This window comes from Stegodyphus dumicola, chromosome 12 (assembly GCF_044657685.1).
Source record: "Stegodyphus dumicola isolate Sdum_Otavi_A_Nest chromosome 12, ASM4465768v1".
Classification (NCBI taxonomy): Eukaryota; Metazoa; Arthropoda; class Arachnida; order Araneae; family Eresidae; genus Stegodyphus; species Stegodyphus dumicola.
In genome coordinates, this window is record NC_140779.1 from 66830441 (window position 1) to 66844701 (window position 14261).

Below are 14261 nucleotides of genomic sequence, written 5' to 3' on the forward strand. Positions count from 1 at the left end.
GCCCGACAGCCTGCCTGTTTCGCTCTGCTCGCTACTCGTAAGAAACTTCTCCTCTAGGGTTGCCACACTTATCGGAGGGCGCAAGGCGCGCTCCTTATCGCCATCACCACACCATATCCTTTCTTTTCAAATAGTGCTAACCCGTATTTTCAATGAAGAATGCTATACGTTTACCACTCAGTATACGGATGACCTTTTTACTCCGAAAATTTGCCCAAGTACAGAGTGAACAAATTTAGGTACAAAGAAAATGTAAAATTTCACCGTTCTGGAAGATATGAAAATTTTATCACTAATCTGTTTTATCCAATTTCTAGTAATAATTCATTCATTTCCTCAGAAATATGTATACTTGGCAAAGCTCTTATAAAGAATAGCCTATATCTTTCGACAGACCATAAGAATGAAAAATTCTTCATTGAAGAGGCTGTAATTAAGATAGCAATCTAAATATTGAAAGCAATCAAACCGATTAGGATAAAAAAAATTCCATTGCACAAAAGGCGAAGACCAGCTGGAAAGAAACAGTAATGAGACCATAGCGCAATTTGTACGGCTCTGTGAAGGCAAGAAACTCACCATCTCGGAGGAAAAGTCAGAGTATTTGATCGTACACAAACCAGGTCAAACTCTTGCAAGAAATCCAGTTTTGAAACTAAAGGGCAGTCCGCACGAGGACACACGCAATTGCAAATACTTTAAGGGCCCTTTAAGGCTCAGACTTGGGCCTTAGACCACATATCCTAAAAATCCTCTATCAGTCCGTCGTGAAAAAAATGGCCCTTTATGGAGCGGCAATCTGGGCAACTCCAATGAACTAAAGGAAGTGGAAATTTCTCAGTAGTTTATACATAGCAAAATTTTTGATTTGTTATCATAGCATCAGTCCTTGCAAAAAAGAATTCTTTCTGACAGCTCAATCAAAGACCTTAATTGAATCAGAGAAACCATTCAAGTTTTCACTCGCTGGTCACGGACAACATACCGTGTTTCAATATGCTTATTGTGCTTCCTGGTTCTCCGAAAACTAGGTTTTACACCTTCCTCGCATGGCGTTTGTTTAGATCACAGAGAAAGGTGGACTGAAGTTGAAATAAACAATAATGTAACCAGAGTAGTAGCTAGGGTTTTCAGCGCCCAGGGACAGCTGAAGATTTCGCTCCCCTACTGCTTGCTAAGGATGGAAAACATTTAATTCTAAAATTTCGTAATATAAATTTGGCGTCCCTTGGATGCTGCGTCCGGAGACAGATGTCCTCCCTTGACCCCCTCTAGCTATGCCCCTGAATGTAACAGTAAATCATTGCTATTCTAACATGGATCGAATTCTAATATTCTAGACATGGATGATTTTAAGGGTTAAAAAGAATGTTAAAAAAAAAAAAAATCTGAAGCGTTTCAGATTTAAAATTACGTCTAATTACGTCTACATTTTCTGTGTTACCTTTATTTATTAAATATCATGTTCTTCGCGCTTAAATCATAAAATTCAGTTCAACAGCAATATCGCAAAATAATTTTAAAATGAGCGTATCTTCAGAATTTGCGATACACAATCTCGCGCGCTGGAGGTAAAAATGCTTTTTCTGTACAACGTTTCCATTGCTCGCTTTGAAATCCTTGAGTTTGTTATTCAAAAATTCGTTAAAGGTTTAGAAAATATGAAATCGATAATAAAACAAATTCCAGATTTCAAATTTGGGCTTCCAGATGTCCATATTCGCAGGAGGATTACGTTATTCAAAACTGGATGGCTCTAGGTCGTTGTTTTATAACAGTGCGAGAAACATACATACATTTATGCAGGTTCTTCGTTATTTAATTTCTCTAAACATAATACAGGGCAATAATATTTGCTGGCAACAATTTGAAAAATGAGACAACGCTTGTAGTGAATCGACGAACGAAAATAATAGTCCGTTTGGGTAAATTGATCCTTTGGACTAACAATTTTTCAAATACAAGTTGCTCAGTTTCTGGAATAAAATTAAAAAAAAAAAAAAAAAAAAATTAAATTTAGATAAAGTTTATTATAACTGGTTTTCATACATTTTAAAGTTCGCTACAGCCATATCAAATAACACTGAGCGTATAGGAAAACGGACGGAGTCAAAAAAAATTGTTCGTTACAAACTAGATTTTGCATAGGAGGTTTTGATTGTTATACTACTATCAATATTTAAAATTCCAATTTGTCTGAATCTCCTACTCTTCTTTCTAGGGTAGGCAAATTAAATTTATGCTTAACTTCACATCCGAAGACCAGAAAAATCCCTTGAAACTGTGGGTGCTTATCTTAATGTTTCACTCTGTTTATTACATTAATTTATAACATTAATGTTATGAAGGATAGCACTTTCGAATCCTAATCCTGTAGTCTAACGAATATTGAGAAAGATTTGAAATTATCTCGCCAACTCGAAAAAACTTGAAAATCTTCTTACTTTTTTTCGTTATTCGCATGTTCCAGATCCAAACCTAAAGAATAATTGTATGTTTTAAAGCTTTGGAAAGTTTATTCTGATTGACGTATAATAAAGGCATTCATTAAAAAAAGAACACGACTCTTCAAGTATTATCAGCCTTAGGTGATTAATAGCATCTCGTGGTAGCCCTGCCTGCCACAATTTTAATACTTCATATTTAATGCTTATCTGTATTAACTCTTCGAATAATACCCTCTTAACTTCAAAAAAATTACGAAAAACTGAAAAAAGTTTGAGTATTTAGTCAAATATATTTTTCCTAATTATATTGATGAAATGAACCTCAAATTTCAAGAGTTTATGTACGGCATTTAATAAATGCCAGATATATCATCTTAATAAACAGAATTTACATTTTTAAAACCTATATACCCCGTTATAGCTAACCCTTTTTATAGCAAACCCATGGATATAGCGAACGAACATTGGTCTTGTCCAATTTCCTGTACGCTTAATATTATTTTACAGGGCTATAGAGAACTTCCAATACTTCTGTATTTTTCATCATTTTCCCATAATATTTTCAAATTTTAATTGAAAGAATTATTAATTCTTAAATTCATCCTTGTTTAGAACACTAAGCTGGTACGACTACATCCACGTTAGAATAACGGTAAATACTTCTGCTTCACTTAATTTTTTTATAGTGATCTAACCAAAGACTATACGAGGCAGGTGTAACACCTAACTCTTGGAGAAGCGAGACATACAATAATCATAGCTTAGTACAGCATATGGTACCTGTAACCGTTAAATTATTAAAATAAATAAATAAAATAAAATAAAATTTGAAAGCTTTCAGATTTTATATTACGCCCTCAGAGGCGTTTATTTTCACTGGGTATTCAAAACGGGATTTGAAAAGTGATACAGACATTCAAAGTCATTCGACGAAAAATATCGTTAGACATTGTAACGTCTTTGCGTTGCTACGTTACCAACATAACACCAGGAAGAAATGTAAAAAAAACCTCCCGCATAAATTATAGATACTTGAAGATACAAGAGATGTTAATATTAGTGAACCACTTTGAAATCGTTGAGTTTTATAATCAAAAATTCGTTAAATCTTTACAAAATAAGAAATAGATAGTAAAACAAATTCCAAAGTCCACATTTGGGTTTCCAGATGTCTATATTCGAGTAGAGGACTACGTTATTCAGAATTTGATGTCTCTAGGTACCGATGTTTTTTCAAAATGCGAGAAATGTATATACATTCATCCAGATTCTTCATTATTTAATTTCTTTAAATATAATGCAGGGCTGTAATATTTGGTGGCAAAAATTTGAAAAGTGAAACTCTGTTTTATAGTGAACCAAAGCAAAATGCCAAAACGAAATTAATAGCCCTTCTGAGCTAACGCTCTTTTGGTTAAAAAAGACTTTAACAGCTCAGATTTTAATGGTCACTCCAAACGGCTCTTTTGAAGTTTAATATGATTTATCAGTAGAGTTTGCTTATAGAGATGAGCCAATTGAAGTAGCGAAACATTTTATGGAACATTATATGCATACATTTAGATTAACATAGGAAAATTATACATCTTTTTAATATTTGAAAATGTAAAAATATATAATGTTCATTATACGAGTATATATATTTAAAGCTTTCAGTTAGAAATATCATGAATTAAATGCATTTTTCGTTTAAATCCCCCCAATTAAGAATTAAAAAAATTATATTCTTAAGAACTGCATATATTGATTTTAAATAGTTTAGTTCATTAGTTAATTGCAGGCAGAGTAAATCTGAAACATAAATTGAAAAAAAAAAAAAAAAGAGAGAGAAAGTCTGAAGTCTGAAAGGTTTCAGATTTTAAAATTACGTCCAAAGGGGCATTTTTTTTACATTTTGTGTGTTACCTTTATTTATTAAATATCATGTTGTTCACACTTAAACCATAAAATTCAGATCAAGAGCAATACCGCAAAATAATTTTAAATTGGGCGTATCTTTAAAGAATTTCCGATACACTACAGTCTCGCGCGCTGGATATAAAAAAGGTTTTTTTTTTTTTTTTTTTTTTTTTTTTTCTGTACAACGTTGCCATTACTCGATTTGAAATCCTTGAGTTTGTTAATAAAAAATTCGTTAAAGGTTTACAAAATATGAAAGCGATAATAAAACAAATTCTAAATTTCAAATTTGGGCTTCCAGATGCCCATATTCGCAGTAGTCATTGGCACGCATTATGTCATTCAAAATTGGATGGCTCTAGGTACGGTTGTTTTATCGCAATGCGAGAAATATACATACATTTATGCAGATTCTTCATTAATTTCTTCAAATATAATACAGGGCGATAATATTTGGTGGCAACCGTTTGGAAAGTGAAACGGATATTCAGAGGGATTCGACGCAAAATCGCAAAACGAAAACAATAGTTCCTCAGGGACAACTCCCTTTGGACTAATAACATTTCGCCAAATAGCAACAGGATTGAATGAAAAGTGAAATAACGCATTTAAAGTGAATTAAGGGAAAATCGTCTTTCCAAAGAAATTTTTGCTATTCTGAAAAAGAGAAAATAGTGAATTGATTCTTTTGAGTTTCAGGCGTTAGAGAGGATTCGGAAATAGAAATTTTTTATCTTTATCATTTTGTTTTGTTTTAGTATTTAAAGCATTTTCAATGTTATTTCGTTTCAATCAGGTAATTTGCATTCTTTAGATCTTTAGCAAGATTTAGAACATAAGAGCTATTGCACATTTGCTTTGCAGCGATGCATATCTTGAAGAAAATTAATGTGCATTCTCACAGAACAGTGTAAGTATAGATTAATGATGAAATTATCTTTACTTTTGAACCTTTATTTTACTTTCAATCATATTTCGCATGTTTTCCAAAAGAACGAATCTCATGCTTTTATCCAACTCACTTCATGAAAAATTCGAGTGTCAAATATTCATCCGTATGCCGAGCTGTGAACGTATACCGTTCTGCATCCAAGCTGAGATGAAAAGAAAGAAAAAAAAATTGGATACGAGGAAAAATTTTAAAAAGGCCGAAAATAAGGAAGTTCAAGAAGCATTTTTGATATGGTTCACTATTCAAAGAAGCCGCAATCTGCCATTATCTGAACTAATTATAAAAGTATATTTCATATTGAAATACTCAGCTGGGGGATAAATATAAACCATAACATTTCTACTAAGTAATTTACCGTGTAAAATTATTAAAGTGTGATAAAACTGAAAAACAACGAAAGTAAAATTTTTAGTAACTTAACGTAAAAGTAATCGCAATTAAACCTTAAAATAATTCTAAAATTAAAGCTTTTATTCACTTTAAAAACAACGTAAGTAAAATTTTTAGTAACTTAACGTAAAAGTAATCGCAATTAAACCTTAAAATAATTCTAAAATTAAAGCTTTTATTCATTTCATTTTGGAGATGTAACAATGCTAATCGGGTTTTTTTTTTTTTTTTTTTTTTTTTTTTTTTTTTTTAAGTCAAAAGGGGCAATTTGCCCAGAAGGACTATTAATTTCGTTTTGGCATTTTGCGCTAATTCACTACAAGCGTTGTTTCACTTTTCAAATTGTTGCCACCAAATATTATCGTCCTGTATTATATTTAAAGAAATTAAATAATGAAGAATCTGCATGTATGTATGTTTCTCGCATTGTGATAAAACAACGGTACCTAGAGACATCCGGTTTTGAATGACGTAATCCACCTGCGAATATGGGCATTTGGAAGCCCCAATTTGAAATTTGGAATTTGTTTTATTATTGATTTCATATTTTGTAAAACTTTAACGATTTTTTATTATTATTAACACAACGGAAGGATTTCAAAGCGAGCAATGCCAACGCTGTACGAAAAAAAAAAAATTTTTATCTCCAGCGCGAGACTGTGTATAGGAAATTCTAAAGATACGCTCATTTTAAAATTATTTTGCGATATTGCTCTTGAACTGAATTTTATGGTATAAGTGCGAAGAACATGATAGCAAGGAAGAACATGATAAATAAATGTAGCGCACAAAATGTTAAAAAAACGCCACTTTTGACGTAATTTAAAATCTGAAACCTTTCAGATTTATTATCATTATTAGCGAAACGGAGCGTTAGCTCAAAAGGGCTATTAATTTCGTTTTGGCATTTTGCGTTGGTTCACTATAAACGGCGTTTCACTTTACAAATTGTTGCCACTAAATATTAGAGAACTGCATTATATTAAAAGAAATAAAATAATGAAGAATCTCCATGAATATTTGTATGTTTTTCGCGCTGAAAAAACAACGGCTTCTAGAGACATCAAATTTTGAATAACGTAGTCCTCCACTATAATATGGGCTCTTGGAAGACCAAATTTGGAATTTGTTTTATTATCTGTTTTGTAAATCTTGAACGAATTTTTTATTAACAAACTCAACGGGGGGAAAAATTATGTCTAGAGCGCGAGATTGTGTATCAGAAATTCTAAAGATACGCTCTTTTTAAATTATTTTGTGACTGCTGTTGAATTGAATTTTACGATTTAACTGCGAAGAACATTATAGTGTTCAATAAATAGAGGTAGCACGCAAAACGTTAAAGAAAAGCCCTTTCGGGGGTAATATAAAGTCTGAAAGCGTTCAGATTTTTTATTTGTTTATTTATTTATCTTGTGTGTGTGTGTACGTGTGAGATACTTTAAAAAAAAAACAAATTAACGGAAAATTGTTTTTTTTTTTTCATTTGCTTCAAATCGCGGCTGGGTTTAGATGCGTAAGACTAGTTACATTCTTAAGATTTTTTAATGTTTCTTAACGTTTATTTTATTAACGTTATTTCTTAACGTTTATTTATTATTTTTTTTTTGCGGGGCATGTTACTTTGTTATATTAAGTATGAGTGTTTAAGTAAATATAGAGAAAAATAAAATGAGATATTAATGTATTAATTATTTATTGCTTAACATTATTCCTGAATAGTTTAGCATTGTTGTTTTCGTAAAAGTAAGATCTGTATATGAATTCTAAAGTACTTGGATAATTGTTTGGTACTACGTTAAATTAAAGTGCTGTTTCATAAAACTGGACGCTGTATCATCTCTTTTTGCACTGATTTCAAAATCCCCCATAATAATCATTAGTATATTTTTGTCGACATGAAACTCTTCATCAATTAGCAGACTTGTCTGTAAATATTTTATGATCGCACTAAAAAGGAACATTTTTCAATCCGATACATCTACTGCAGGATGAATATAGTCAGATGACAACATACATCGCGAATAACCAACCGACCACACAAATATCCCCTGTACCAATGACTTGCAATCTACGCCTATTGTATACCTCAATATACTATATTGGTGTACAATCTGCAACACTGTTTAAATGTCTATAAATCGCTGCACCACTAGCTTTTCGGTTTTGAGTGTTCTTCTTACTCTTCAGTGAACTACTTATGAATGCTTTTAATTCAAATCCCTCTAAGTGAATATATTTCTCTTTAAACATCCAATTTGGTCCACTAGCGGCCGAGCGGTAAAAGCCGCAGAACGCTAGTAATTCGGTCCTGAGTTGGAGTCCCGGCGAACAGGCTGGCTGCATGAGCGTTTTCGAGGTTTTTTCCATTGTAACGTGGATACGAACAAGTTTTCCTTAAAAAGACCTCCACGGGGCATCTTTTCCTTTTCGTGTAGTGCTAAGGGCGGAGCACGTAATAAGTAAAAAAAATCAAAATTTCGGGGAGAACAATAAAATCAATATGTCGCACTCACAGCCACTCTAGCATAGAAATGAACGACGTTGTAACCTAACTCGTGATTACGCTCTTGTTATGTCATCAAAAAATTGTGTATTTTCACCTTAATTTGAGATTTATATAAAACTCACTCGACAAGGATTAATTTAGCAGTGACGTCGTTTAAAGAGGTTTTTTTATAAGCAATTACTTGTTTTAGAACAGAAAGAGAAAGTATATCAAGTTTAAAATAGAGACATATAAAAATATTGTAAAATAGAAGTGCAAATCTCCATACTGTATTTATCTCCATAGACCTTTAAGGGCGCCTTTAGACCCTCTGGTAGCCGGTTATAAATAGCGCGCTTCAGGCAGTTCATTTAATAGCAGATCTGTTCAAAATTTATGGTAGTTATCTGACAGAACTTTATTAATAGCACGGCATAATGGTGTAAGTTCCAAAACTCAGAAAAGAGTTTATTAGCAGGGATCCTCTGTGCGCTCTCTCCTGTTGAATTTATTATTTAATTCCATCCTCATAACGAAATGGCCGGATAATATTAATATATTTACGTATGCTGACAACGCTGGCATCCTAATCAAAGAACGTACCAGAAAAGAGCTCGAAACCTATGCCTCAACTGCATGCACAAAATTCGCATCTGTATACCAAAGTTTAACTTGAAATATCAATAGAAATATCAGTAGCAATAATAATACCAAGACTATGTACTGATCCATCAAGAGGCAGCTGTATTAAACTCCTAGCTAAAAATATTAAAGTTGTGAAACAACTAAGATATCTCAGTCTTACATGGGATCCAGGACTTAAATGGATTTTACCACATTCAACTCATAAATAATGCAATAGATCATAAAATACGTCAGTTTCAAGGAGCGAACTGGAGCCAAAATCCATATACCGCATTAACTGAAAAGATAGCACTTTACACAACAGCATTATGGACACAACCAAAAAAAAGGGGGGGGGAAGGAAAAAAAGTCAAATATCTTTTAACGCTCCAAAGTCCGTTTACCCTGAACCTGTGTGAAGCACGTCGAATAACTGTCACCAACACAGCAAATAGTTCTTGCAGAACTGATCTCGCTTCATATACGAGTTGAATAGGAAGCTTTGTATTCAAGAATCATTCAACTAAGAAAAAATACTATTTTCAACAATATCACATATACTAGTCAATATAATATCAACGACCTATAAAAAAATTATAGACACATCCTGAACTGAAAGGTTCAAGGTTTACTAGATTACGGAAAGCACTCTAGGGCTATCTGCCTTAAGGGATAGATGCCTTTGTGGAGGACTTTTTAAGGAAAACTGGCTCGTATACACGTTACACATGGGGAAAACCACGAAAGCACCCATGCAGCCAGCCCGTTCGCGGGATTCGAACATCGGACCGAATTACCAGTGTTCAGCGACGTTACCGCTCGGCCGCTGGTGGGCTACCAGGACTGAAAGGATCGGGTACGTACATTCTAATCAACAATATGTAAAGTGACCTTATTATATTCACAGATGATTTCAAAACTACTGAATTCTACTGCTGAAAGAACTGGAAGCTCTTTTGTAAGATTAGAAGGCGAACGGGAACTTTATACCTGGAAAGAACATCCCAAATAACAGAATAGCATTTTTCAAGCTGAAGCATTAGCTGTTACAACAACCATCCAATACGTAATTAAAATACCATCAGGAATATAGTAATCTACACTTACAGTATGAAAACTTTATTTACAATAATGAATCACAAGCACATCTCTCGCTGTAGTATATATACAACACCTTTTACAGTATAACAATCAAGACTATATACAACTTGTATGGGTTAAAGCCCATGTAGACCTTATAAGTAACGAACCAGAGGACATTCTTATTAAAGAAGCGAATAGTCACTATAAAGCCAAAGGAGCTAAATATCCCAGCACCTTCCTCTCACATAAAAAAGAATTGTACACGAAATGATAATTCAACTGTGGCAAATGGAATGGCTAGGAGTAACTGGTAGACGCACATATAGTTTGATTTCTAAAGTCAGCACAAACATACACATAGCCATCTCACAACTAAATAATTTTGTTACGGAGAGTGGGCCTTTTCTCACTTATTTTCATAGCTTTTGCATTTCAAATTCAAGTATATTTGTCTGCGGATTATACAATTACATTTGTCTACAAGTATATTTGTCTGCAATACAATCAACACTATTTCAGCTACAGGAAAAGATATTTGCCAAACAAAATGAAGACGCTATTAAAGTACGGAAGTGATAATTACAATAAAACAAGTTCTAAAGAACTATCCGAAAACCTTTAAATCAAATTCTAAGAACTGACATAGACATTTAACTGTTAAACATAGTGATTAAAATTTTACTTTAGGTTGCAACAGTTATAACATGTGCGGTTTAAAACTTGGTTTTAAATGTTCAGCTATAATTTTACTAATGAATAAATAAGGGAAAGACCCGTTTGCATTAAAAACCTTAAATGGATTTGTATTTAATCTAAACACTTAAGTTATTTCTTTTTATTTAATTGACCGTAAATTTAAAATTTTTGCATACTTTTAATGTTTAATTTAGTTACATTTTAAGTGTTCTATTTAGATACATTGTTATGTTTATTTATTTATGTTTTTAATGTATAGTATTTACTGCATACATTGCACGCACATTTTATTGTCATAGTATAATATTGGATATTAGTCTGTAAACACAAAAAATATTGTATACTTTGCCACCTCCATACTTGTGTCTGAATCTGTTGTTTATGTATTCCCGATAGCATGTGACCTCACCGGAGTGTTAACAACGCCATATAGTGGAAGACGTGGGATAAATACCTGCTACACGTCTCAGACATCAGCTATTCCTGTTCCCTGTATAAAACTTTGGGGTGTTTGTCGCATCCATTATGATAATGTGAAAAGAGGAATATCTGTCCTCAGAATTAGTTATCAAGGAATAAGATTATGCGTTGAAAGGCCAAGTCTGTCTTCAAATCTTGATCTACGCTGTAACGAATTTCTAAGTTATTATGACGCGGTAAAAACATCGGCAGTCTACTACAGCTATTCTCGAATCTTCCTGTTACACGCACAGACACACGCAAGTGACAGGTGACGGAAGACGGGGACGCCTGGTGCTTAACAGTGGTAACCAGGCATATGTCCACGCCTTCCCCTAGATAGAAGCAGCAACTCCCTGGAGTCCCACGGGGCTGCATCGGGAGTTTATTGAAATTAATAAAAATATTTACAGTGCTATATATATATATATGTAAAATAAAAAAATACAAATCAAAATTATAATTTAAAATGCTTCTTGATTGCTCATTTTTGGTAAGCTCAATTTGGGTTCTTTATCTCTAGTAATAGCTTTCTCTATAGTGTGTCATATTTGAAAACGTATTCCGCATTATGTCATCTTGAAACTTCTGCATTGCCTATAATTTTTAGCCAATCAGATTAACCAAAAATTTTACTATAAATATTGTTGCAATCCTTTCTCTGCTTGTGCTTGCTGAAGGAGGTTTCTTGCTTTGCTGCTTTTGTGTAATGCGCCATCATCAAAATTGCGGGGTGCAGATTGGCCCCCATTGTGAAGTGCCACAAGTAATAAAGGTTTATTTGGAATATCAAGTAATTTTTGTGATTCTTCAAGAGCTCCCGACTGCCAAACTAAATTTTATCATCACACACACATACGAGATATATATCTAACAGCATATCGCTATTTATTTTATTTTGTACGTCGGCATTTCCATTCCATTATTTATTATCCTTATTACACCTTATAAAGTATTTCTCCCACTTCCCTAGCGTGCCTTCGTGGTGTAACGGTAGCACGCTGGGCCGGTATTCCAGAGGTCCGTGGTTCGATTCCCGGCGAAGGCGGTTGCTAATTTTTCATCTTGCCTGCTTCCAAAAAAACCTAATGTCTCTACAAGTGGCGCCCGAACTAAAAGAGTTGTGGATGATGATTCTCCTTAATGTGTTTCTTCAAGCGGACGCGTCGGGAAATTGGAACAGAGAATTGAGACTCAAGATTCTGACAAAGTTTATTTAATTAATTGAAAAATGTGTCGCGCACAGTATCAATTGTCTGTTTCGGCGAAACGCGTGATGGAGTTAGCTTAGTTCGAAATTCATCAAAAAAATATTTCCCCTGACGTGCCTTAATGAAGTTCGAATTGGGTTAATCTGCCATTTACCGCTTCTTAATTTTTATTTTTAACTCGAATAATTAATTAATACTTTTACTAATGTTTTAAATATACCTTAATTAGATTAGCATATTGCTTACTATTAGTATTGATTTTACTTGTAAATAATCAAATGTTATATTTTTTTCTCATAACACATTTCATTGCTACTTATTTTGCTTATGTTAAAGTTTTCACGGAACCACAGTATTTCAGCGGCTTTTTAGCGTTCGAACTAAAATTTTTCTTTTAATTTTTTTAAATTTTGCAGCACAATGCGCAAAGTTTTTGACCACATAGGTCTTTTATCGTTTGTTCTTTCTACTTTACTTTAAATTTGGGGGGATGATGATGTAGTTTTCCAGAAGATGAAACCAATCCGCTTATTAATCATGGCCGAGAAAAACTGATGCGTAAATAGACTGGAGAGAAAGTCACTACTGCCTTGAGAACTAGTTTGGTTAAAACGTCCTTTTCATTTTGAACAAGAACAAGTCTCCAGAAAATGCAATTTTGCTTTTAATTGGCACAACACTAGGGTACTAAATACGCCCTATAATTTTTACATACTCAATTTAGATTTTGGATAATAGAAAAGGAAGCTTAGCGAAGAGACACAACTTTCCTAGGAAAAGAAAGCAACTAAAAGTGTAATGCGTACTGATTGCAATAGTATTTATAAGCTCGAAAAGTCTTTGCTTTAATCCCCAGCAGCGATTATTATTATTATGTTATGTTTTCGTATTTTTAAATTTAAAGAAACCAGTTTTGTCGAAATTACTAAATCTAACTTCTTATGCATCCATCCGATTCCTATATTTATGTTTAGAAAAATGTTATTCTCCTTAGTAAAAAACAAAATGCAAAAAGTTTGACTATCATCCGGCAAAAACTGACTGGTTAGTTAAATTTAAAATTTTGCATTTCTCACATCATTTTTAATTGGCACTTACGATTCGAAGATGATTTAAATTCTCCTTAAAGCTGATTTCTCCTTAAATACTGTTCAATGATATTCTTTTATTATTTACTAGTGTCTTTAATTTATAATTTTGTTGTTGTGTCTGGTGAGCAGAAATTTTCACATTATAAATTTTCTAAAGTAATTTAGAAATTTTCAAAATTTAAAAATGCATTATTAATATAGGCATAAAGTTTTATTCTTTTAGAATCCTAATTTGATAATCATAAAAAAAACTTCATTAAACTATAAATGTATTTTTCATATTTGGGTGCGTACCAATACTGAAGCCTAACAGTGTTTTCTAGAACATGAATTCTATAAAATTTTGTGAATAAGATTTCCATTTCGAAGAAACATTTATATTGATTAATTCTTTTCACATTAATCTGCATAGAAATGCTCGTCATACACTTGACATCAGCTACATTTTTTTAAACTGATATTTTATTTTTTGTTAAGTACAAATTTTTAATTAGTGTTTTCGCTGTTTAATTAGTTTAAGGCTCTTAAATAGGATGTTCAACTCTAATTTTAAATATCTAAGTCAAGTTTTTTGCATTTTATTTTTCATAACGAATACAAAATTTTTCTCAGCGTAAGTATAGGGACCGGAGGAACATGTAAAAAGTTTGATTTCGTAATTTTTGCAAAATTAACGTCTTTAAATTTAAAAATTTCAAAACAAAAAATTTTGCTTCATTTAAACATTTTTGTAACTGGAAGTATATGCGTGCCAACTAATGTCTAATTGGAAGAATATGACTGCGACCAACATATGGTTTATATATAACCGTTTATTGATTGGCACAAAAGTGTGGATCGAGACTAGTAGCCACTCTGGTGCTTGGGGGGGGGAACCTCATTTATATTACTGTACTTGGTCATTTATTTATGCATTTGGTC